General features: G+C 33.5%; 1 protein-coding gene and 1 long non-coding RNA gene across 4 annotated transcripts in view; both read right to left on the minus strand.

Moving 5' to 3' along the window:
* The window catches only part of LOC105666188 (CCR4-NOT transcription complex subunit 6-like), a 484,667-nt gene that overhangs the window by 207,178 nt on the left and 250,956 nt on the right, over positions 1-26,533 (minus strand). The window lies entirely within an intron of this gene.
* The window catches only part of LOC100646510, a 193,434-nt gene that overhangs the window by 75,802 nt on the left and 91,099 nt on the right, over positions 1-26,533 (minus strand). The window contains exon 3 of the long non-coding RNA XR_007225569.1: positions 8,275-8,358. This is a non-coding gene — a long non-coding RNA (uncharacterized LOC100646510). The remainder of the gene's footprint in view (positions 1-8,274; positions 8,359-26,533) is intronic.

Raw genomic sequence — 26,533 nt, forward strand, 5'->3', positions numbered from 1 at the left:
CTATCAAATACAAGAGAATTGAAACTGTACCAAGCTGCTGAGTCGTACCATGTTACATTCTTGTAAAATAATAGATTGCTGCATATAAATAAATAGTTACGCAAGGGGACCATCAGCGCAACTATACACAGTGTCGAAGAAAAGGATGCGGGATTCTAAGACGTAGTAAAGTCGTAGTAGAATCAATATTTATCATTCATGAACATTCCACCTAGTGAGCGAGTTTCTTCGTTCGAGGTAAACAAAGGTATTGTTTCGGAAGTCCGTTAGCTCAGGATTCTCAAAGCAAAACTATCACTAATATATAGAAACAGAGATTAACATAAACGCAGACGAAGTGAAAAGCCTTTTTGCTATAATAAATATTCCATATGTTCTGCTTCCATCGCAATACAAAACTCATATCTGCGTATTACGGGTCGTTCGTGCTGACAACCTTGAGCCAACATACTTGTGAATCAATCTCATTGTTTACGTTCGACGACGAAACTCACTCGTGACGAGGAATATCGGTGAATGAGAAAAATCGACTTTACGTCGCAAGGATTGATTGCAGGACCTATGTTGATTAGACGTTTCTTTTTGGTCCTTCTGGGTGCTGTAAGCTTTTTTTCAAGTCTTCGATCCTCTCTTTTAACGCCTTGAATATTCAACGTTACGCGGATATTTATTTATCTGCCATCTAGTTGTAATAAAAATCCCATATTTGTGTATAATAACATTAAATTAAATACCTACTGCAAATATTTCCACCGTTTTCTTTTTATTTGAGAAAATAAATTAAGGTATTGTATTTGTTCCTCTTTAATCGCAAATCTGATTGACATTTTTAAGCAAATTTTTCTAAATTTTGCATGTAATTTACGTGAACCTCCATTCAACAAGTTACTTATTCTAATTGGGCTTGTCCCATGTGGAGACGTATGTACATCTATTTCTTTTATCAAAAACAAAGGTCATATAATTAAATGAAATTAAAAGGGAATGTCAAATGAAACGATACATTAATTAAACCATGTATCAACTTGTCTTTCTAATTAACTAATCAATTATAAAGCAAATTAAACTTTTACAATGGTGTAAATTTTTATGTATCTACAACTCTTTGTTATAATATTCTTACTATAAAATTTCTACAGTATTTTAATGCAATGTATATAATTCGTATTTGAAATTAATAATATCCATGTATGTTTATCATTCTTATCTTTAATTGAAGATTTTACTTTTGATATTTTTTACACTAATAAGTAGACGTTTTGTGCTAACGTCTTGTATCCAATTTCTTAATTACCATATTCCCTGTTAATAAATTCCCTAATTTAAATTGATAATGACATTCCTATTAATATAGATGAATATTGCAACAACGACTGATAACTTTAAGACAACTAAGAATGCTTCGTAATTGATTCAAATAATAATTTAATGTCAGCAGTAAAGGAAAAGCTGAAGCAACCAACTCATCGTAACTTCAATCGAGTTCGCTTCGCATTACACGAGAAGCATCTAATGATTTCATAATTATAAACGTAAAACGTATTTTTTAGTGCCACAAGGCGTTGAAAACCTCGGTTTAACGAACAAATCTGGCCTCCAAATTAAATTCAGTCATACTAATTGCGCTCTGCTGAAAGAAGGATGTGTTTCAAAACCTAAATCATGTATAACGTAGAAAGATACGTACAAAATAAAATACTAACCTGGTGAATCTAAAATAGATATAGGTGAAACAAAAAACTACCCGGATCTCTTATTTGCAAGTAAAAATATTTGAAAATAACGAGTATGTGATATCGTGTTGTTATCGCAATTTCTATTAAAATAACGAATCCTAGTAAAATGTACAAATTAATGGGAAAATAACCATCAAAAGCAACACTTATCTTATTAATTATTAAAAATTAACATGATTTAAAAATTATTGTTTAAATGTAAGTTTAGCTAAACCTTTCTTATCTGTCCTTAGAAATTAAGTTTGGGAATAAATATTTTCTGCAGAATATTTTGTTATAAATTTTGCTAAAAATGTGTACCATAACTTGCCTCGTCCTTGCTGATAACCCATCGCATACTAAAATTAATTTTACCATATCATAATAATACGACAATGAAGAAATATCCTTGAAATTTCTTTCGCTCTAACTTTTTCTTTCTTCGAATTGGCAACTTTGTGCGCGAGTACTCGTTGTAATGACGAAATCGGAAGCTAAAGCTTGCAACATGCTCAAGCACTAGAGCTTACCAAGAATTACGTAGTAATTGGAGAATCTCAACGAACAACGATACAGAATTTGGTCATATTTATAAACACGTCAGTTTCTCTTGTGACTGTATAATTAAAGAACATCTGATTTGAAACGAGCAAGTGTTCGGACATTTTTTCCGAAACAACAACGAGGAACAGGGGAAAACGAATACTGCAAAACAGATAAGTTGCGTGCCGTTTTAATTGCCACGGATTATGAAAAATGGCGTCGTGAAAAAATGGTAACAGGAACGTGAAGTGGCCATGCGTGGATGGCGATTACATAAGGACGTTGATCACGCATTTAAATTATTATCAACGTTACAATTCACCAGTTTACAGACGATAAATAACAGTGGCGTTCATAATGAAACATTTTCACCCGTTAGCTACTACGCACCCGCTAAATTCTCCTCGGCTGAAATTTATTCAGTTACAATTCAGAACGCGCGCTGCAGAATTTATTTCGCGCTTACGTAATCGCGATATTTTCTCGCCGGTCGCAGGAAACGCGCGGAGGGTCTCCAGCCGTCAGAGCCTCGTTCCAATCGTAATATCGCAGAAAACAGATAATTACGAACGAGTTCTCGCGACAACCATAAATACGCGCCAACCATTCACCTGCATTAACCAACGATAAACGAATCAAGCTGGCTCGCTCGTTTCTTGTAATTATACACCTCCTCTGAAAGAAGATTACTGCGCGTTCGATTATGCTACTGGGTCCGGCGTTGAACTCGCTGTGCAGCCACCGTTTTTATTTCCAACTTGACAACCGTTTCACGTTCCCATTTATCGCGAGAGGCGATACGCGCTGAAACGCTTGACAAATTTTATTGTACGCGCGTAAATATCTGCCGTTGGTAAAAATACCGCGCGCCAAAACCTGGCGAGTCAGTGGATCAACAATTGGACGAGGTAGTGCACATTAATCGATAAAATTAATTAGAGCCTCGTCGCCATCTATCGAATAGCAATTGCTATGCCGAATCTTGCTGGTAGACGCGACGACTATACTTGTGGGCCACATCGCTCGAGTATGTATCGATGGTATTATCAATTATGCGAAGTTTCATATTAAAAATTACGAAGAAATTGCCAACATCGACGATCAATAATTTGCAGCTACCATCTGTCTGTGATGTAAAACGATCAAAGACTATCGCGGTAAGATCGCGCACCTTTGGATCGGTGGGCATTTGAAGAAGAATAACTACAAAATTAACAGATAATTAATTATAATTCTTATTTCTCATATTTTCCTATACAATTTATTTCTGCAGACATTTGGCAGATTAATGTAACCGTTGGGATTTGTAGCATGTGAATTGGCCATCTCCATCGAGATGCCATTGCAGATCAATGCATATACATATGTATATGCTGTACACATTCATACCTTTGTAATGACGGTGCTAATCGATCATTTATGTCGAAACTAGGTCATATGGGTGTTTCCTCTTTAATCTTCTAGAGATATGCGCTTCGTAAACAACAGATAATAATTAGATTACTAGTTTATTAGTATAATATGATACAATTGATTTCGAGAAACTAATAGATTCGCATTGAAATACAGGTGACCGCAGGAGAGAAACAAATTATGGCACAGTAATGTTTAAATAACTTTTACAACTAAACATTCTGAAAAAGATTGTTAGTCTCTCAAGTTAGCAATCGAATCGGAAGGTTTCTCACAAACTCGTAAAAAGACTACCCACGTTAGTTTAAACAGTAATATTTGACAAATTTCATCGAAAACCAGTAAATAATCGATAAATTATACATTGAACAGTAACGCATCGTTGATCAATTTTGGGACAAATAGCGAAAGTTTACTATTTGGTGATTCCATTTATAAGAAGATGATAAATATGCAGCAATATCTCTGTACTGCCTACAAGGTGGCAAAAGTGTTTGAGCGGTCGTATGTGTTTGAAAATTAATTATAATATTGTCGGCAAATGGAACTTCGTGGACAATGACGGACAAAAGAAAATTTAAGAGAAGTGATTTTACAAATAAAAATTATACTCGACGAAAGTAATGAATAAATATAATACAGAATATCTCAGCGTAGACTGCTGTTCCTAATATGGTAAAGAACATTTAGTGCAAAAGTTATTGGCATTTATAAAATAGCAATTTCAAAGCTTCTTCTGTCCATCGCTGTATTTGCCAAATAGTTTCGCTTTACTATACGTGGTGCTGTTGCTGGCACGCGCAATTTTTTCTTTAACGAGGTTCAAATAAATCGGTCTCGTTAGAGTCGTTTCCAACGAACGGGCGAAGCACACGAAGAGGTTGACACTGTTCACGTAGCGTCGTAACAATTTATCGACAATAGAACGAGGCAGAAGAACAAATTCATCGGGCCTCAACGTACGTTCGCGGTCTTAATTACGATTTAAACGGTAATTAAGTTTCCGATAGAATCACAATTCCAGTTACGCGTTGCGGCAGCGCTGCACTGCGGTTTGTTAAGTTTTTCTTCGTAACGCCCCGACTTCCCTCGACATTGTTCTCAATGATTTCTAAGAATTCTATTCATTTCGCATTAGCTGCGCTTAATTTCCCAAGATTGCTTTTTATCAGACTTTCTAAGATCTGTTCAAGTGCCTTGAAAACGAAAAAAAAAAGAAAGAAAATAAAATAAAAACAGCAATCATAACAATTACGACTAAAGATCGCGTTTCTATGTAGTTATGAGAAACTTAAACATACGAGAATCCATAAAACGATAGGCAAAACCTGGATATAAAATATCCAAAGTACAGTGGTCTTTATAATATTCAACAGGTAAATCAAATTCTGATCCTTGATGATTCTTCGTATTACTCTTTAAATTATTATATCCATGCAGCTACGAATTTGCATAAAAACTCGTAGTCCAGCTATGAGCCAAGTGAAAAAAGCTACATGTAACACGAGGATTAGTATCTTATTGTTAATTTAAATGATCTCAGTTTGAAATAATCATCATACATAATATGAAATTGTATTTGCTATCTAGTAATCATTATCGATTACAGAAATTGGGTTTGCTTATGAATAAACATTATCAACGATGAGAGTATTTTTTGGTTACATAATATACCACAATTATACAATAAATCAAGTTATACAATAGAAAAAATAATTATACAATATATCATAACCGATTAATTTAATTAAACCATCAAATCATTAACGATGAGGAAATTTTATTTTCGGCTATCAATGATAATCATTATCGGTGAAGAAAATTTGTTTGGTTACTGGTAATCATTATGTGTGTTAGAATTTTCTCTGTTATCCATAGATAACCATTATCGATGACGAAATTGTTTCTAAGCTTCCCGATGACCATAATCAATGGTGGAATTTTTTGAAGCTACCAGTAGTCATTATCGATACCAGATTTCTTTTTCTGGTCACTGTTAATCACTATTGGTATTTATTCACAGGTCATTATTCAACGTAGATTTCTTTTTTATCCCATTTTTTGAGTGAAATGCACCGGCACTGATATTATAGTAAGATATTTTAGAAAAGATATTTCGACTCTCCTTGTTTACTCGTACTTTACACAAAAAGGAATGTTTCTCGCGGTTTAGCTGTTGGAGCAAAATTACTTATCTCAATAAACACCTTTATTTCGTATTTTAACGTATAATCAGCCACAAGCGCCCACACAGACTCGCGCTTTTGTCAGAGAATCGTGTACATTATATTTGCATAACAGCAGAAAATGAATTTGAATTTGCTTAACATATTAACACGTTCGCAGGAGGATCTAGGAAATATAAAGCATTTGCTCGCAAAAGTTTTCAAACGGAATTACACCAGAAATTACGAAACTTCTGTATTTTACCAAGACTCTAGGATCATAAGATATTAATACAACGTTAAATCTATCTTCTTATGGTTTCATCGACGTATAATACACGGACATTTTTATGAAAATTCTCTTTCCATATTTTTATCTCTTTTTGATGTATGTCGCTGCGTGAACGCTGCTGTGTCTTCTGCATAATTATTTGCATAATAAATTATATCCCTTCAAATATATATATGTAAGATTGATTAATACAAATTTTGATGTCAAAGATAAAAATGTTTTATAGTATTTGAAATTTAAAAACTGTACATAGACTTCCACGGCTGGCCGTGAACGTATTTTTAAAATACACGTACCGATACACAGTTGTTTGAAAATATTCTCTTGAGAAGATTGATTATCAAACACATGTTTCTATCTGCACTAACACAAACATTATGAAAGTTAAAGATATTTCTAGTCCTGTTCCAATGAAACTAAGAGAAAAATTAAGTAATACTTAATAAATCAGACTCGTTCAGGCGGGAAAAAATTGAACACGACAAAATGAAACCTATTTATGCTGGAAGTTTTACAATCCGATAGAATAGAGTCTATAAATCTAAACTAATATGAAACATCGGGGGCAGATATAGCCGAAAAAGCATGATAAATAACAGGTAGCGTCACTAAGGAGAATTAAATGCGTTAAAATATCGCTGATTAAGCGAATAAAAACGAGCCAGCCGACCGGACAAAAAGGCTACTGAAACACGATTCCGCTTTTCAGATTATACTGGGCCTTGCAAATAAAAATACATCGTTGTTTCATTGTGAAGCGAGCCGTAACATTTTCAAGCATTATGCTTTACTGTAACGAGATCTAATATCTCGACAATGTGTCATTTGGCGAATGAACGTTCGATAATTCGACCAATGAGTAAAAGATACTAAACGAATGTCGTCGGTGTATTTATATTTTGCGGTTTCGACTCGACACAATTCGGACCTCACGCTGAATTCAACTGACGTTTCTGAATTTTTCAAGACATTGTTTTCTCTGAAAAAATGGTTCAAGGCGTTCAAAAGCGAAATAATCGTGTCAGATCGATCTGTATGATAATTCTCGAAGCGATAACACAAGCAACAATTGAAAAAAATACATACAAAGTTTGAAATTTTTATTCGAATACAATTCATTCGATCGAATGTGCGGTAATACGAATTAAATTGAAACAAATATTGGAACCATTTATGTCGGATACATTTTAGTCGAAGTACGCTAGCTATAACAAAAGCAATCAGCTTGAAAGGAAAACATTGTTTCGCGGTCGAATAATTTCTATCTCTTTTTGACTTTTCATGGGAACTATCGTAGATACTGTCTTGATTTTATCTGTTTCGACCTTGATTTCGTTTTCTTCTGGTTTAATCGAAATATTCTACTTAACATATTCTATTTTTGATATATTTTAATACTAATGAACTATTATGAAATGCATAATGGCACGGATATCGTAATATGGATATTAATAAATTCATTAATAATTTCAACTTTGGTAATTATTAAGTATAAATTATAAAAATTTAAATTAATGAATATCAAATCAATAATATTCTAAATTAAAAATCTTTTAAATTATAGAAATTTAAGTTAATGGCTACAAAATCAATAATATTCTAAATTATAAAAATTAAAATTAATAGATAATAAATTAATAAATCATAAAAATTTAAATTAATAGGGATACCAAATCAATAATATTCTAAATTAAAAATCTTTTAAATTATAAAAATTTAGATTAATGGGTACAAAATCAATAATATTCTAAATTATAAAAATTAAAATTAATAATTAATAGATTAATAAATTACAAAAATTTAAATTAATAGAGATTCAATTCAATAATTTTTTAAATTATAAAAATCTAAATTAATAAAATTAAATTATAACTCGATAACTTTCACAGTAAAGAAGCTTTTATGAGTTGTCTTTTATGTTTTTTTACTGAAACGTCAATTATAATTTCATTGTAAATATTATAAATTTACGTTTGTAGTAGAAGCAGGAGATGTGTTATTATTCTCGTAGTATCATTTCATTAATTGCAAGACTTCCAGTTAAATCAATATACGAGATGCAACTTAAGATTAATCTAAATTTTCTTTCGAAAATAACTAACACATAGACTAAATAGGAAATTACAAGAAAAAAGTAAAAACTTACTTATCATTATCATCAAATGCAAAATAGCATCGTAGGCCAGGGGATGACTGTACGCGTACATTGATGCAGTTACTGTGAACTTACCTGAAACAGTTCAGATATAATTATATTAATTTTCTACTGTATGTAATTATATAATTTTCTACTATATACTGTTAATTCCATAAAACAAATCGTTTATTTGAATATGATTTTTATTAACTATGTATTTGATTAAATGATCAATTTATGGAATGAAAGAATTTAGCGTTTATTGTTTACCTTCCATTGATTACAACGATATAAAGCACAAATTGAAAATGGTACTTCTTGTTTCAATTAAAATCACCACAATGTAATATAAAAAGAGAGAAATATTCAGAATGATGGGCAAACACTTATAATGAGAAAAATAAATTTCAAAATTTAAATTATTGGCTTGCATTATATTGAATTATTAGAAAAGGTAGAAAAAGTTATCCTTTTAATCCTTTAGAGCAGCCAAATTTTTTGCGCCCTCGATTAAAAAATTTAAATTAGAGGAAATTATCTGGATTCTTGGAACGATTAGTTACTACGTACATTCGATTCAAGTTATTTTAATTATCTTTGGAATAATTAAAGCAAATTTCTACGTGCGTATGTGTAATTTGAAATGGCCCCAAATTAGAAATAATTGAGATAAGAAAATGTTGAATCGTATTAATTCCATCAAACTATCAACTATTAAAAGGACCTGAGGCAATACAATATGTTCAAAACTTTCCATTTCTCACGTTGACCGTCACGGTAATCGTCGGTGATTCACCTTATTAAATTCTTTTAAAGTCATAAAGATAAGACAAATTTTATGGGCTAACAAATTTTCAACAATGTGAATAACTCAGATAACATTGTCGTAATAAAGTGTGTAAATACTATAATACAAATGCAATAAGATATTCCTTCTGCAATGATATGATAACATACAAATATACAACATAATATAATTTTTTCAAAATTAATTGTTATGGTGTAGTACATTTCAGTCTATCACAGCTGCCACAACAAAATATATTAAATTCGCGTGGCAGTCGGTGTATTAGCCACTCCATCTACGTAAACGTATCCTCTGACTCGACTTCCACTGTCCCAACATCTATAAGGAACAAACCTACCATATAGAAAGTATTATCCAGGATGCGTCACCTTCCACTTTTCTTCCTTTTCTGCTTTCCATTACACTGTCAGAGGAGAGAATGGCTTCTAAGTCCTCGTTTACATCAGACAACTTTTAGTTGAACGATTGAGTTGGTCGTTCAAATTCATCCGTGTAAACACCGTGTCAACCAAGTTGAAGTAACTCCAAGAAACGGTCCATTCTTTTATCTTTGGTTGAACGACTTGGTCACTTCAACTATAGTTGCCTAACGTTTATGGGTTCAATGGATGCTATATGAAACAGCTCCAATAAAATCTATACACTTATACTTATTATTGAATGACCTAGTCAGTTCAACTGGACTTGCCTAATGCAAACAGGGTTCGGCGAATGATGGTAACAAAAATCTGTGCGACAAAATCTTCAACCACTGCAGTCAATCGTAGCTGACAATGGGACACTTCAGTTGGCAGACTGAATGCAATGAAGATATGAATGTCGTGCCGACCATTGAAGCGTTAGACCGAGAGAAAGAAGCGAGAAAATTTAAAGCAGAGAATAGAGTGAACGTCAGCGAACGTCAGAGACGAGGCACGGTCATTGTCTGTTATTCGTCTTCGGAGACAAACAAGCGAAACAGGTATTGCAAGCAACGAAGATGAATTGCCGCGGTTGGGAGCCGCATCTGGTTCACCTAGCTAGGCCACCTCCCGTAGGAGTTTCTGGGCTCATATCGCGATCGTTACGTGGGATACGTGTATAGGCACATACATATCAACCTCCACTCCGTTTTATGTCACCTGGTTCAAGCACTGCAACAACGAAGATAAATGGTCCCGTTCTGATTAAGACCTCGATACTCAACCTGGTCCCTTGTCCTTCGCTTGTCTATCGTATTGTCCTGTTTTGGTCTCGTTTTATACGTCTTTCGGTGGAAGACTCGATGCAATCAATGTAATACTGATCGTTCGATAGGAGGAAGTAGCCTACGAGCAGTCAGTAGAGATTTGTTTTTCTGTTGTAGAACTTATGAATTTTAATGAGGCCGGACTGGTTTTCAGCGGAAAAGCGCGTTGAGCGAGACATTCGCCGTTTACTTTTTCTTGGTTGACCAAATTTCTTTACTCCGGAAGGAATAAAGGCAACGTATATGGTAAATGGCTATGGATATTTATGGTAATCGGCGATAACCTCGAAAGAAATTTTACGATAATCACCCAACAATTGCTCTTTTTACATACGCTTTTATCGCTTGTAGATAGAAATCATAAGTAACGTTGTGTATTTAAATTTTTGACCAAAGAGACAAAAATAAAGTGAGGGATCTGAAAATATTTAAAGATATTTATTAAATACCGTTATTTCGTGTTAATTAATGATAAATTATTTTATTTACATTTACAATTAATTTACATGGCGAATTCATTAATAAATTGTCGAGATGGTTTGTTATATTTACAAACTTTTATTATTCAGTTTCACTGCTCGAAAGTTTCGTTTATAAACCTTTTCTCGCTTAGAAATTCTAAGTGAATTCTTCTTTTTGATATCGTAAAAAACGTAGAGCAACGAAAAGAAAATAGAAACATAAAACAAGTAAAAGTATTTGTGGCTATAAATATTTTAAATTTTACTTATGTATCGATTAAACATCAAAAACCTGTAGTAAGAAGAAAAATTAATGAAAATACTACTGTAGAACTTTTAATACTCTGATATTATCATTGTAATCGATAACAGTACAAAAACAATTTCCTGCGTGGGAATTCTATTCGAATAAATACTCACAAACGGTATAAAAGGCTGATAAATATGTATCGTATAATAATGAAAACCTGCAATTGTTATTTATAGCATTATTAGCTAACAGTCTTTAAGAAAATGACTTATCCTGCCCATATACTGCTATATTTGTATTTAAATAATACCATTTGCATGTAATATGCATATAACTGTAACGTGAGTCTTTGGAAATTACGGAAAACTATTGCGTTGCTAAACTAAAACGCACATTTTAATATTATAGCTTTCATAAAACACGATTAAATTGTATATTTAAAATAATATATTACGCAAATCAATATATACATATTATTAAAATTCTAGCTTTATACGTGGTATAAATAAAGAAATCTTTAGGGGAATCATAGTCTTCTGTTTTCCTGTGTATTTTCAAGACACGAATATCTCTGAATAACGTATTACGGTATAGCAAACATAGAAAGATCGTCATAAGAAAGATAAAAAAATGAAAGAAAGATAATCAGTTCTTCTTAAATATAAATATTTGCGTAGCTAGATGAACATTAATAACTGATTTTCACGAGATTGCAGGCATATCGCTTCGCGCATTTACTCGCCTTTCGACCGAAGCTTGGGCCTCGTCTTATCAGAAGTACAGATTTAAAAGCAATCTTGTCGCGATAAACGTTCTACGTTGATAAACGGAATAGAGTGAAATTCTGCTAGGTTCTGGCGAGATGGCTCGCGTCCTACGTACCATTTGTTCAACATGAAATTGACCATTAAACTTAATGCATGCTGAAAATAAACTTAATGTCGCAGCCGTAAACGTGAATTTATTACAGAAGCTAATCTCCGAGAATAACTTGAGAATTTTTTAAGCGCGTAATATACTTGTAAATACGTATGCAGTTAGAAGGAAAAATATGTAAACGAACAGATAGTGGAAATAAGTATTTATGAAGTTTAATCGAACCAGTACCAGCGTCATAAACTGAACTTTTATTTATTATAAAGCCTTATGTCTCATAGTGCATCGATTATTTAATAAATAATTGAAATTACGGTTGAAGTACGATTATATGAACCTGTGGAGAGACAAGCTGGTTCATGTAACCAGGTCGTTCATATAATAGGAGTCCACCTATTTCTCCCCACCATTTATGATTGTTCGTTCACATAACAGAAGCTCATATTCATATAAGAGGATTCCACGAAACATTCGCTGTTAAATACATAATAACGTTACAGACTGTCATAAGAGTGTGTCACATAACGCGTGTCTCTGTCGTTTACATGATTATTGTTAAATGTTCATATAAGTGGATTTAGTCGGCGACAGTTCAGGTAAAAGCTGAGCTAAAGTTTACATAACCAGACACTGCTACAATTTCGTTCGTATCAGCGCACTGCCTTTTTAATATTTCCATTTTCTCTCCAAACAAGCAACATTGAACAAAACTTCGTTGTTACCTACATTGCTATTTATTTCTGTCTCCAACTGTAGATACATAGAGTGTTTTGAAGCAATTTTAAGATCGCCTCATACGTAGCAATTTTCTAATCGCGTTATACGAGGTCCTATCGCATTTGTGTACAGGATGTACCACAACGTGTGCGGCCCACTTCAGGAATAGACAGCAGGCAAGAAAACAATGAAAAAGGCTCATAGCTATTCGTTATAGTGATTTTTCTTCTTCAATAGTCCAACTGATTACCTCCGCGATTTGCTCATATTTAAATAGGTAGGTGAATTTAAGTCCACTAGATTTGTATTTCTGGGGCACTTGAAAACGATTGTGTATTCGACACCAATTGCCAGCGTTGAAGTACTTCGTGTATGTATACGACAAGGTTGCCAACAGATTCAACAAGCACGTGGAATTTTCGAGAAATTGCGAAATCCTCTGATACGAGGACTGCAAGCTCACAGCTTCAAGGTAAGCAGTTGCGGATCATCGAAGCACAAAAATGGCTACAAATTCGAAACAAGGTCAAGTAGAACACGCGTTTACGTGAACTGTTTTCGCTCTTTTTGTGCTTCCTGTCTGAGCCTGAATTGGGTCCCACATATCACGATACACCTTGCGCGTATACAAAACTTTACATGAAATTTCCTTAAGAATTAAATGTCACTTCAACAACAGCAGCGTAAATGTTTTCTAGTCGAGTGATGCATATCCCTAAGAACCTCGAAAGGTATGTGTAAGAGGCAATTTATAACCAGAAAATGGAGCGACTTAGTGACAAGGAAAAGATTGCTCCTTGGTAATAGCTTTTGTCGAAGGCACATGCTCGACGCTGCTTTCTGCGATGAGTTATCAGGCGGATCCAAATATTGTACATTTTTCAGAAGAATATGGTTCGGCTGGAATGCGATAGCGATCGTGAGAATCGAGATGATACTTTCTCAGTCACACTATGTCACAATTAACGGCGATCGACATCATCGCAGACTCTCAGGAAAGTTAGAGCAAACATCTACGAGTCGACTCTTTAACAAGGAGACAAAAGACAAGGCGTGCGACACTTCTTACCAGCCTTTTATAAGAGTTGAGACTTTTCTCAGACACCTTGCACGCAGAGATCGCGATACGTGAAGATTACTAAAGCACAGACAGGTAAAACATACGATATAGTACTGCTCATTTACACAATAGGTTAGCTGGAAATATCCAATCGATCATTTGTTTCTTAATTAAGAAACTGAGAGAGAAACCGGCAGGCTGACAGGGAAGAGGGAACCAAATAGGCTAAGCAATATCGTGTCTTTCGTGTAGATAGAACAGGACGTGGCTATGTTTCATCTGAAAGAGATCGCCTGACGAAGTACCTGACGAACTCAAAATAAACGAAATCATAAGCATTGACCGTAAAATCTGCAGGAACACCTCTATAACACAGTAATGTCACATAATCGAAAAGTTGGCTTGCGATGAGATTGAATCATCCTACGTTCCGCTGACAAATACACACGAGATCGATTGAGACAGTCCTGGAGGAACGATATTAAGGAACTTAACATTTTAGTTCAAAATCAGTGGAAAATGATTCTACTTCTCGGACTTTGTTTTCAATCTTTCAATCCGATTATAGTAGTTGTTGCAAGCATACTTTTGTTGCTGTACGAACAACGCCACGAACTGCGCTCAGAGCCAGCAGCTTTGCATTTTGAAAACGTACAAATTCCTGTTCCGTTCGCGGGAAGTTGAAACAATCTCTGTTCAAACTAATTGCAACACGCTTTGTTCGGACAATCGAGTTTCACGAATAATTGAATAACTCGATTTCCACGCGAGAGAAGGCCATTTATTCCAAACTGTTTTATAAATATTAGTTGAAAAATACAGACAAAAACTTGTGTGCTTAGACGCAAGTAAAAATGTAACGATTTCTTTCGTCAGCTTTTATCTCTGTTCCAATCTTTTACGAGGAACCGTCCACAAATTTTCCACTAATCGACATTTCGATAATCCATCATTCGGTTAATCAGTGTTCTGATAAATAATTGAGCCTCTACTGTATTAACAAGATTAGTTATACATAGTTTGTTACACGTAATCAATTACTTCTTGTTTGACAGCTAATATGTAGTACTTACTTGATTAGAGGCGTATAAGCTACATATTATCATTATTTGGGAGAAGATTGCGACCGAAGGAACATCCGAATCAAACGTAATTCCGATTGTCTATGGTAATTAATAGGGTAATGATCAAGCTCTAATTATTTCTTCCGCTCTGTTAACTCCTTTGCTACTCGATTAAGCCAAGTATTGCAATTGACTGTAGAATCAGGTACCGTTATATCTTACTAATTAATAATACGAAGCGAAGAACACACGAGTACGAAAGTATCGTAGAAAAGTTACAAAAAGGCCAGTTAATTAAAGCAAATAGGTGTATCTGCAGCGTTAACTTCGAGTAAATTATTTCCATTATGCCGTGATGTAGTTTTGATTAAAGTTAAACAAGTATTAAATTGGATATTTACATGAATTAAAAATTATTTTCTACCTATGAACAAATAATTCCTTCTAAATAAATGGAACTAAATTGATTTTATTTGCAAATTTTAATTGCTTTTATTTTCAATAGCGGTTATTCTTCTTCCACTATGATCAAACATTGCTTTCAACTGTGACTTTCAAGTCAACATCAATACGTTCTCTACACAATGAGCATAGAGTGTCGATGCATGTAAGAATGTCACGATTACATCACAATACATTCCATTGCCATGTAATATAGAGTTCATCGCATGTCTGTAGACCTTAGCAAGCAATAATTTGCACTACGCTTACGTTTCATTTATGCTTTATCATTGCCCTTTATTATTACGTACCATTCTTTTCATTCGAAAGAAGAAAAATCGATGCTTGCATAATACTACATCAGTGTGTCCTACTCGATAAGTATTGTGATATAAGTGAAGGTGAGGTACGTACATCAAGTCTGTCTTGCGTAAATCTATTCTTAAGAACTTCAAGTATTCTGTATATATATATATAGACAGTGGAGTTAATCCGTCAAAGACTTTGCAATATCTGATTGAATTCCGTAACATTAGTATCGTCCACTTCTGCATATATCGATGCTGCAAATCTCACCGATTCATTCGATAACAAAATTCGTTCTCGTGATACTAATTTTTTAAAAATGCTATCATTAAAAAAACGACTTTTTGTTTGCTATATTGAATCTCTAGCTATGGTGTTTGATATTGGAAGAAAGCAGGATTAGCAATATACAATTCTTCTTACTTGGACTTCTTTCTTCTTTGCCGATCTCCTTGGCTCTAATATGCAACAATTGGATTTAACGTGCAATTTTGTTTTCTCTCTAATGAAATATTTATTTCCATCTGAAGCTTTGCTCCTATTCACATGGCGGTTTCTATTCAGCTCATTCGATGGTGTGTTACTAAATGCAGTAAATGTTACTAAATGTTAAATTCAGAGTGTATCTAAGGACAGTATGTATAATTACAAGACTGCGGATTTTTACGCGTTTATGCAAATTCTGAAAATGCAAGAATGCACATAATAGACAAAGATATACGAGTTATAGTAGAATAAGTGAAACGAAGTTTTAACAAGTGAAACGAATCTCTGTTTAACTTATATATTTTTCATTGTGTCTGTAAAAATATAAATTTGCGAAAAAATCCGCACTCTGATAATTACATATAGCCAAATATTAATTACGTACTAGTTAATTACAATTACACTATTACGTAAAAGAGTTATACGCAATCATTTAAGATGATATTGCATTTTTAAAGTATTTTTTAAGGAAAAAACAGACGTACGACAGATGAATTGATTCAACGCAATTAATTATAATCGTACAAGTAATTAAAAACACTGGGAAGGGATTGAACGAAAATTAAATTCTTCCAACTGTTAGAATTAAAACGAATTAATTTTATTGGTGAATTTAATGAGAAACGAAATTTATTTAACATTTGTTTCTGTTTTATATTAACGACTGATCTACTATCTGATTCTGAAATAAATGATTAATTACGTCACGTGAAATGGTTCATTAGACAAGTACATGTTCGTAACTTTGAAACATGAAGATCTTGCAAAATTGTATATGCAAATGAATATCGAATAGATATCCTATTTCTCTTATATAATTATTTATGAATATATATGAGTCGAAACGTAACATAATTAAAGGAGCTGAGCAGAACTGTATAAAAGTAGTCCACGAAACAAGATGCTAAATACGATAAATTGGGTCAAACGTTTCAGTTCGAGTTCTTTAATATCAACTGCCATCGAGTTCATAATTATAATGGCTTCGAAAGAACGTTTTATAATATAAAAATATTGCAAAATAATTCAAACATTTGACAAAGAAAATATATTCAATCGCCATATATTTATTTACTACAGGCTTTTTCCCCTCAGAAGACTCAATTTATCATTTCTATGACAGCGACTGATAATCATAACATTTGAATGACAGAGGAAGAACTATGAAAAAAGAGATCGTACAGCAAATATCAACATTACACGAAGATACGTATCGCTAGAAATAAAGAAGCACACGCATTAAAATGCGCTGTAACACAGATATGCATATTTGAAAGTGACAGTTCAGCTTTTCTATATCATCCGTGTGCAACTGTGCACGCGTCTCACAGCCGTCATTTATTTTGCTGAACACCGTGCACTGACACGAGATAAGCAATGAAATCCAGAGGAACGAAGACGACGCCTGTGCACAGGATATGAACCGCCACGGTTGTCGTCGTTCTATTCTCACACGGTGTCCATCTCAGCCGTAATCGCGTGCGCAAGACATTCCCAGACGAGCATTTTTTCCTTCACAGTTAAAAAAAAAATCAACCTTGATCGACATCGACTGGGAGCGCAGAGGGAAGAAAGATATCGACGATCAATGGATATCAGGCGTTCGTGTTTGATAAGCGTTAAATCAAGAAGACAGAGGACATTGGCGGATTTTCTTCGAATACAATATCTTTTCCCTGCATCTAATTAAAAAAAAGAAAAAAAAGAAAGCAGTAGTATAGTACAATAAATGGATCTTTTTTAGTTTGTCTTACGCTGTCAAATTGTTCATACGAGGGTGTATTTACAGTGGCCAAATGTATTTACAGGGAATACTAAATATCAGCATAATATTAGAGAAAAGAAATCTACCTGACAAGAACAATTAATAGAATAATACACAGTGGCTATAGAAAGTATTTCTATACAATTGTATTGATCATAGCAGTTATATGCTATTTCATTAAGTTGTAACATATTAAATTTCATATTAGCAGTATTTTCATGTGACTACCAAAATGTAATAAAAACGAACATTGGAATGGAATCTGATAAAAACAACGCTTCAAAGGCACATTCATTTTTGTATGTATACTTCAAAACAGGTAACTATTACATATTAATATTGTACAAAATGTGTATTACAAAGTTACCAATACATAATCATATGTACAAGCATGATATTAAACACATCAATGTTAAACTTCCTTTTGACCACCACCGTAGTTCACTATTTGATGAAAATATTTGTATCGTTCGATTTTAGATATTGTTTAAAGATCAATTGTGTACTCCAAATTGTGTGTCTGTATATGTTAAATATTAGCTAGTCAGAATATATGAAAGAGATACTATTACGATTATTATTAATAATTATTAAAAAATACGTATAGTAAAATGTAATATACAGGGTGGTTGGTAACTGGTGGTACAAGCGGAAAGGGAGTGATTCTACGCGAAAAAAGAAGTCGAAAATATAGAATAAAAATTTTTCGTTTGAGGCTTTGTTTTCGAGAAAATCGACTTTGAATTTTCGCTCGGTACGCGTGCACTTTATTACGTCTCGTTATAACGGATCTCACCGTAGATCGTTAAGTTTGTTTTTGCCGTAACGGAAAATTAGGAATACATAATGAAATAATACGAAGTAATCATAATGTTTATTATTACAAAAATTGCTGAAAATGTTGCCCATTCTGCCGAACACATACTTCTGCTTTTCTAATTAAATTTCTATGAACACTTTCTAACGTATTCGAAGTATGAAACGCTACAATAATCTTTTCTTTCAATTGCTCGCAACTTGCGATTTCTTCAGAATAGATAATTGATTTAATATGGCTTCATAAATAAAAGTCAAGCGGAGTTAAGTCAGGAGAGCGTAGTGGCCAAGCTATTATTCCGTTATCCGTTATAACGAGACGTGATAAAGTGCACGCGTACCGAGCGAAAATTCAAAGTCGATTTTCTCGAAAACAAAGCCTCAAACGAAAAATTTTTACTCTATATTTTCGGCTTCTTTTTTCGCGTAGAATCACCCCCTTTCCGCTTGTACCACCAGTTACCAACCACCCTATATACAAGTTGTTGGTTTCTTTGATTTCCTAGAATATTAGATATATTTCATTATTGAAACAAATGACAAGACTAATAAATACCTTGTTCTCTATCCACTAAGTTATATTGAAACTAATTACAAACATACGTGCAATATGATATTTTAGATCTGTAAGACGGCAAGACATGTACGACAATATCATTAAGTGAAATTAAAGCGCTGAATCATAGCAATTTGTACATAGCAATTTATATACATCTACTTTACAAGATATTTCAGACACTTGAAGAGTATAGTCACCTTATTTTAATCGAAGCGTTCAATCGTAGCTGATGGCTGGCGTAAAAAGATTCTTTTCATATTTAAAAGAACGAGGTGCAATTACATAAATAGTTGTCGATTCAATTTTAAAAAATAGAAATGAATCTCTACGTCCAAAGAAGACATCATTCGAAACTATTTAATTTTTCCTAATGAAATTTTCGTATACTTTCTTATACCATTTCCAAGTTATAGTTCAATTACAAGAGTTACTCTATAGAACCAATGAATTTTACATTACACTCTGAATACCTAGAGGCATTTTGAAGCTATAGCACAATTACAGGGGCTATTCTGTAGAACCAATGCATTTTACATTACAAGGCGAATTCTATTGATAGTCCAATCAATAGAGCTATTGGGATAGATTTGATCTGACCTAACGGTTTCTTTTGCTGAACAAATCGCTGCCAAATATCATAGAAAATGAATATTTGGCATTCAGCTACTTGAAAAGTTTATGCTAAATTCATGGAAATTTGATGTGGCAAAAGTGACCAACTTTTTCGTAAAATGTTGACCATGACCATGTTTTATAAAAAAAAAGTTACTTATATTTTTTGATCATTGACTCTCATTAAATCAGAGAAAATCCATCCCAACAGCTCTGTCAATAATATTCATTGAGCCAGTTGTAACGTACATGGACTTCATCTTGCAATTTAACGATATTCTTTTATTCGGCTCGTCAGAATCACAATATTGTTCGACGAAATTAAACTAATCACTGCACTACAGATTTTTACGCAAATTCGTATCTTTGACAATATAATTAAAAACGTAGGACCTGAATAGGAAATTGCTTTATTTACTGTACTACCAAGTGTTATAGAAAGCACTATACTCTGGACATTGTATGTACTTTTTCCACCTACCGTAAACTCCACATTCTGTCAATTATAATTCTTAAAGTCACAGTCCTAAAGACGAATAATAAGTACCGTGAACGATACGAGGAGGAGGAACGATACAATGAAATATAACGCGTAAAGGTTACAACGACGTAGACTGATATAATCAAACATTTCCGAACAAGCCAATACCCGATCCAATATTTAACTTCCAAGTACTTAGGAGCTTCCACAGAATGGTGCATCCGCCATGAAACGCTGCAGTAGTAAAAAGAAATCGGCATCATTTCACGTGACTGGGGACGTTAATGCGACTTCAAGAACCCGTTTCTAAGAGCAACGATACGCTATCGATGTCTCACCGGTAGCAGCGCGCTGATATTTGTTTCAATTCGACGCCGGAGCTGCAGTCTTCGTGCCTTCAATCAAAGAACCGCTGAGCATGCAAAAGAAGAGCGAAGTAAGAAGGTAATCTAGCAGAGAGATTGGCGAATATGTAAATGAGGAAGAAGGGAAATGAGAGCTCGAAGATGGAAAATGGCGAAGATAAAAATATTGGCTTGCTCTGTCACTGAATACCTTATTAGGAGCTAGGATCGGCAAAATTCTTGAAGAAGGTCACTAACGAATGTGTGTAAAAGGATATATAGCAAACCATTCTGTTCTCCAAGCCACCATGCAATAGAAGAGGTCGGGTAAAGCTGTTCAGACTGCTAATTGGACACACAAGACCGACGCGTAAATTTCTGTTACAAAGAGAAGCTCCTCCGTGGTGCGATCCTTGTGACCTATCACTTACAGTACAACACGTAATTCTAAAATGCACGACGTTAGACGAACCACGCAACAGATTGAGGATCCCCAAGGAACTCAAGGAAGTATTCAGTTCGGAACAAAGAAAACCTGCTGAAATGTATCAAATCAAAAGACATATGGCACGAGATCGTATGGTATGAGATGTATGGAAGAAGAAGAAGAAGAAGAAGAAGGAATAAATAGCGATGGGCTTAAGTACGTTGCAAGTAGATTCGAATTAGATTAGATTCGAACCATCTATCAAGTGTTTAAAAAAAAAATAGGTACTTTTAAGTAGATTCTAACTTAAGCGCGACAGAGTGAAACCCTCTGTGAGTACGTTGAGAAGCGAAAAAACTACACAGTCGCAAGTAGAATCGAGTAGGACTGGTCGAATAGGTTCGAAACTCGATCAACGTCTGACGAGCATCGAAAATTCTTCATCCTTTGGAAATCATGGAAATCCAGTATCATGTGCCCATCGTCATCACGTAGAAGGAATGAAGCATTATAATACATAGTGAACAGCACTGGAATCCTATGAAGTGAGCCTTGAGTGGCGGATTCTTAAGTACAGATTCAACTTGATCCCATCGCTAGAAATAAAACAATAATGCAACGTGGCAATATAAATGAGGGTCACGATGCGATAAATATCCACGAACTACTCGCAAGTGTTCTCTCTTCCACGTTATTACACATTTTATTTCGATAGAATCGTCAGCGGATGCAATGAATTTTCCAATAAAAATGATACAACAGATCTGTCGACGATTTCATATTTAACAATTTCCGCCGTGCTGGTCGATCAAATATGGGTTTTCGAGTCGATATACGCGATAATGAAGTGTTAGGAGAGCGATAAAGAGAAGTAAAAACATACGAGATCATGTTAATACGGATTCAGCGAGAAAAAGATATCGAAGAGAAACAGAGAGCGCGATAGAAGCAGTAATGAAGATGAGCTGTAATTACGATAAAACATTGGAAATTTTGTTCATTTCTGTCCCCATTAATGTGAAACAACAGGTTTCGAAAGTTTATTTTGAGATACGGATAAAATATATTTCTCTATTTTATCAGAAATTATATTATTTTTGTTCTATTGTATTTCGTTATTTTATGCGACAAAACGGCTGAACAATAAAAAGGTTCGAACCGATAATTAAAAATTGCCCGTGCTAACGTAATTAACAACGTGTTTTATATAACGCGTCCACGCAACGTATTGTACAAAGGTTATTGATAATTTTATTGACGCTGCTAGCATTCAGATGCACGTAAAATTTCAAATGTCAACTGAGACACGAATAAACTGATCGAACAATGCAATACGTACTTTTTTCTAGAAAAGGCTGCTAGAAACGCTTGAAATATGAATGAATCGAAAAATTCTGTCAGTAGAACGTATCATTTTTATGATAGATGCTAACTCGGGGCAAAATAAATAAAGCAATATTGTGAATTAACATTGAAATGGATATTTGACTGGTTACTAAAATATATCAGAATCATTGAATTATCATTTGGTTCACAGATAAACTGCAGATGATACCTACAGATGCCTATGAAAATTAGAGAACTAAGGGGGTGTTCTGAATTAGAACGTTCTAAAACAGCGACTTTTTGTGATTTTTGTTTAGAATTTTTAATTTCACACTATCTTCTGTTTTTCCTTTTTCTTTTTTCAGTTCATTGAGATGAAAAATATATAATAATTTAATCCTTTTTTGGTTTTTTGTTTCGGTCAAGAATTACGAGGTGGATCTTTGGATTGAAAATTCCAGCCCGTGAAATAGGCTTAGAAATCTGTTATAATTATTTTTTTACTTTAAAAAAATTTTTTTGTATTCGTTAAATATATATGAAACCACGCCTCAAAATTCAATAACATCATTTGTTTCTTTCCCTTCTAAAAAAATCACAAAAAGACGCTGTTTTAGAACATTCTGATTCAGGATACCCGCTTAAGGCGTATTTAAATAGAATTATCGATTTCATTACAATTTTCCGAAAGAAATGGGACGTAAACCAAAGGCTTTGCCTTTCCTTCTCGTAATACTCGTGCGTATAACCTCAGTTCGTGACTTTTCCATATTCTGCATCCAATTCGTCCGACATATCTTCAATAAACTGAGAGTTTTCAAGCCGATATTACAATTACAGTAAGACACAAATTTTGAGAACGTATAGCCAACATTACGAGAAAATCTGACAACGTCTAGAAAATTGGCACAACACTTTCTGTATACGTAGCATTTCTAAGGCTCAGAAAAGTATTCATTTTAATCTTAATTTAATTTCATTAATTTTTAATTGAATTAATATTCAGTAAGCTCTTAACCCTGTGCAACGTCACATTTATTTATTATTTATTATACAGCAGTAGGACTCAACATCGCATTTGTATTATTTACTACAAGTATTTATACAAGTGTTTATATTATTACACCAGTTTATTGAAATTAGCTAAAATATTGAAATAGCGGAGAACTATATGACGCTGACTTGACGACGATCGACTGACGAAAGTTGAAAAATGTCGCGCATCACAAAGGATTAAGGGAATTAAACTAACATTAGGATATGCCGCAGAGAGGAACAATATGCACACAGCGCCGTTATAACTGCGCTGGGAAGAAGTAGCGACTACTAGACCACATATCAGATTTGACGATAAGTTGAAAAGAGGAGAGTGCAATATCGCAAAGCCAGCTTCGGGCCCGGTGAAAGGAAGCAAAATTCCAAGAGGTAGCGCGAGGCGCAGAATCTTATCGTCCATAATGCATCGAATGCCTTCGAGTACCAACGATCTAACTCGCTTTCAGAAATACTCGCTTAACGTCGCGTTTTAACATTTTATATTTTCATTAAAAATTAATTTCCTACTACAACATCGATGCTGCTGTATCTGGCTTGGTTCGGTGCAAAGAAGATAATTTAACACGAACAGTAATCTGATTAGTGTGGATCTTATTGTAAACGTTAATTTATAGAACCGAAGTGAATCTTCTCGCGAAGAAAACTGATAATTAACGTTCATCATCTAAATGAATGATGATACGTATTAGGTAATACCCATAACTAGGCTGGGAACAGTCTGCACTCGAGCTGTAAAATGCAGGATTTTCTATAGGTATGAGATTATTGGTATATTGCATTCGGATCATTCATTCGCTGCATGTAAATTGCCAGATGCTTTATTTGTGCAGCAATAAATCATTTCTTTTCGTGGTGACAATATTTCCAATAAAATAAGAGTAAGATATAGAATCAGCTGTTGATGAACTTACATGAGACATCTAAACGTAAAGTAACACTTTTCCTATGCAACCTCATTCCCAAATAGAACCTCTGATAAAGATTCTTCGAACACGCGTCCATTTTACATACGATTTTTATTTACGTAAATACATAATACGGCAATACATTACGATAATACATAAATTTATTTTAATATTTTTCTGTTTTCTACTGTTCGAATATAAAAATATTCCTGTAAAATAATCTCAGATTTAACAACGATAACTTTTGCACCTAAGAAGTCATGTCGAATATTCTGTATAACCCATAGAGAAGTTGTAAGCAGAAAATAACTGAAAATTATTTTTCCATTTAAAAACAGGGAATACTATGGAAAATGTTCAGAAAACTCTACAATTATGTACAATTATGTCGACAGAAAAACTGGATTAACTTTTTGCAATTCCTATATTAGAGGAGAAGTTATTGAGCAAAAAGTAGTTGCTCTTTGTTGTTCACCTCGATTATGTAATGCAAAAATACCAAACAACAGAGATTCGGCAATTGTTTGCATTTGTCATTCGCATTTAATAAGGGCAAACGAAAAATGGAGATAAAATAGAAGAAAAAACATGTGTCTTGATTACAAATTTATCTTTCCGAACTTCCAAATATATTTTCATTCTTCTACTATAATATCACGATTTAACAACCAACACATTATATAGAAATTAATATTTTTTAACGAATTTTAATTTTGTTAAAAGATATGGCTGTTCAGACAAACAACAAGAGCACGTATGGAAAATATAATTTAAAATATAATTTAGTGCTCGGATCATAAAGCATCGCTACTCAAATGATAATCAATGGTAATCAACTTGCGTTAATGAGATCGTTAAAGACATAACCTAATTATATCTGATAATCGTCGTTTGAATTACTTTTTAGCTCGATGGTTATGACAAAAATAAATAAAATTCGAAGTTACTTGGATCGATTTTTCCTAACTAATCACCGCAAACGAATTAATCTCGTGCCATGACAGCCTGAACAATTCGACGCTAGAACTTATAACTCTATTACTCTCGCGTGTAGATGCAATCTAATTTTCAAAAACAACACGCAATCGTCATCTGTGCGAAGTACGAATTCGCCCCATCGCTTTCCTTGCACTTGCGAAATTCAATTGGCAAACTATGCTCGAAAATTGAATTTCATGCTTGCGATTAACTTTTCGTCAGACACGACTATCGTGCTTTACAGCTGCAGCCACTTCGCGCTAATAATCGAATACCAGAATTACGCGCGACTAATAAACAACACCTGTGTATTGCGATTGTTATAATTCCTTTTTTATTTACAATACCGTAGAAACACACGCTTCATTTCGGTGTTTTACGATTTTCTAAGAAAATATACGAAAAGTGTAAATGATATAAAAATGATAAGTAGCGGAGAAAAGGAGCTTAAAATTGCTGAGAAATTTATCCGTGTACATGTACGTATTACTAGCAACCTTTGTATTAGATATCTTTAACCATGTTGCTGGCTATTCTGTGATTATATTTCTTCAAAATCTTGTCGAAGATGCTCTTGTCGAATACAATCTTCTTTGATAAAATTATGATATTTTTCTATCACTTAGATCTTTCTGTTTGTTTATTACTGTACGTTTCAACACGACATTCACTGCGTTCCATAAATACATAAAGTCAGCCAGAAACTTTTAATTTTTATGTATTACATATATATATATAATAATTTTTATATATGTTTATATATTTTATATAATATATTATAAAAATTTATTATAATATATTATATAAAATATATAGAATATATTTTATATAATTATTTTAATTAATATTATATATTAATTTTATATAATTTATATATTTTTATATATTTAATTTTTATATATATTTTATATAATATATATATAAATATATAAAAATATATTTTTATGTGAAGATTGTAGGAAAAATTACTACGTTTTATTGTCATTTTATGACCAGCAATATTTTAAGATCGTCAAGAAGGCGGCAAGATAGATGCTTAGTCCGGAAATAAAATTGAAAGACGATGTTTATAAGGTGAGACCAATTCACAACGTAAAATTGCCTGTAAAAAATGGAAATGTGACTTCTTGTCGTCCTTTCGTCTTGCGTTCTTCGTATGTTTTGTTTTCTATTTGAGAAACCTCAATGAAGGTTCGTGTACGTTAATACGACAAGAAACGAACTATGCCGTGTTTACAATCGTTTGAGAAACAGTTCATTCTGTTCTTATACGTAAAGGATAATATATTTTATTCCCATTGA

The sequence above is a fragment of the Bombus terrestris genome, chromosome 10 (assembly GCF_910591885.1).
Source record: "Bombus terrestris chromosome 10, iyBomTerr1.2, whole genome shotgun sequence".
Lineage (NCBI taxonomy): Eukaryota > Metazoa > Arthropoda > Insecta > Hymenoptera > Apidae > Bombus > Bombus terrestris.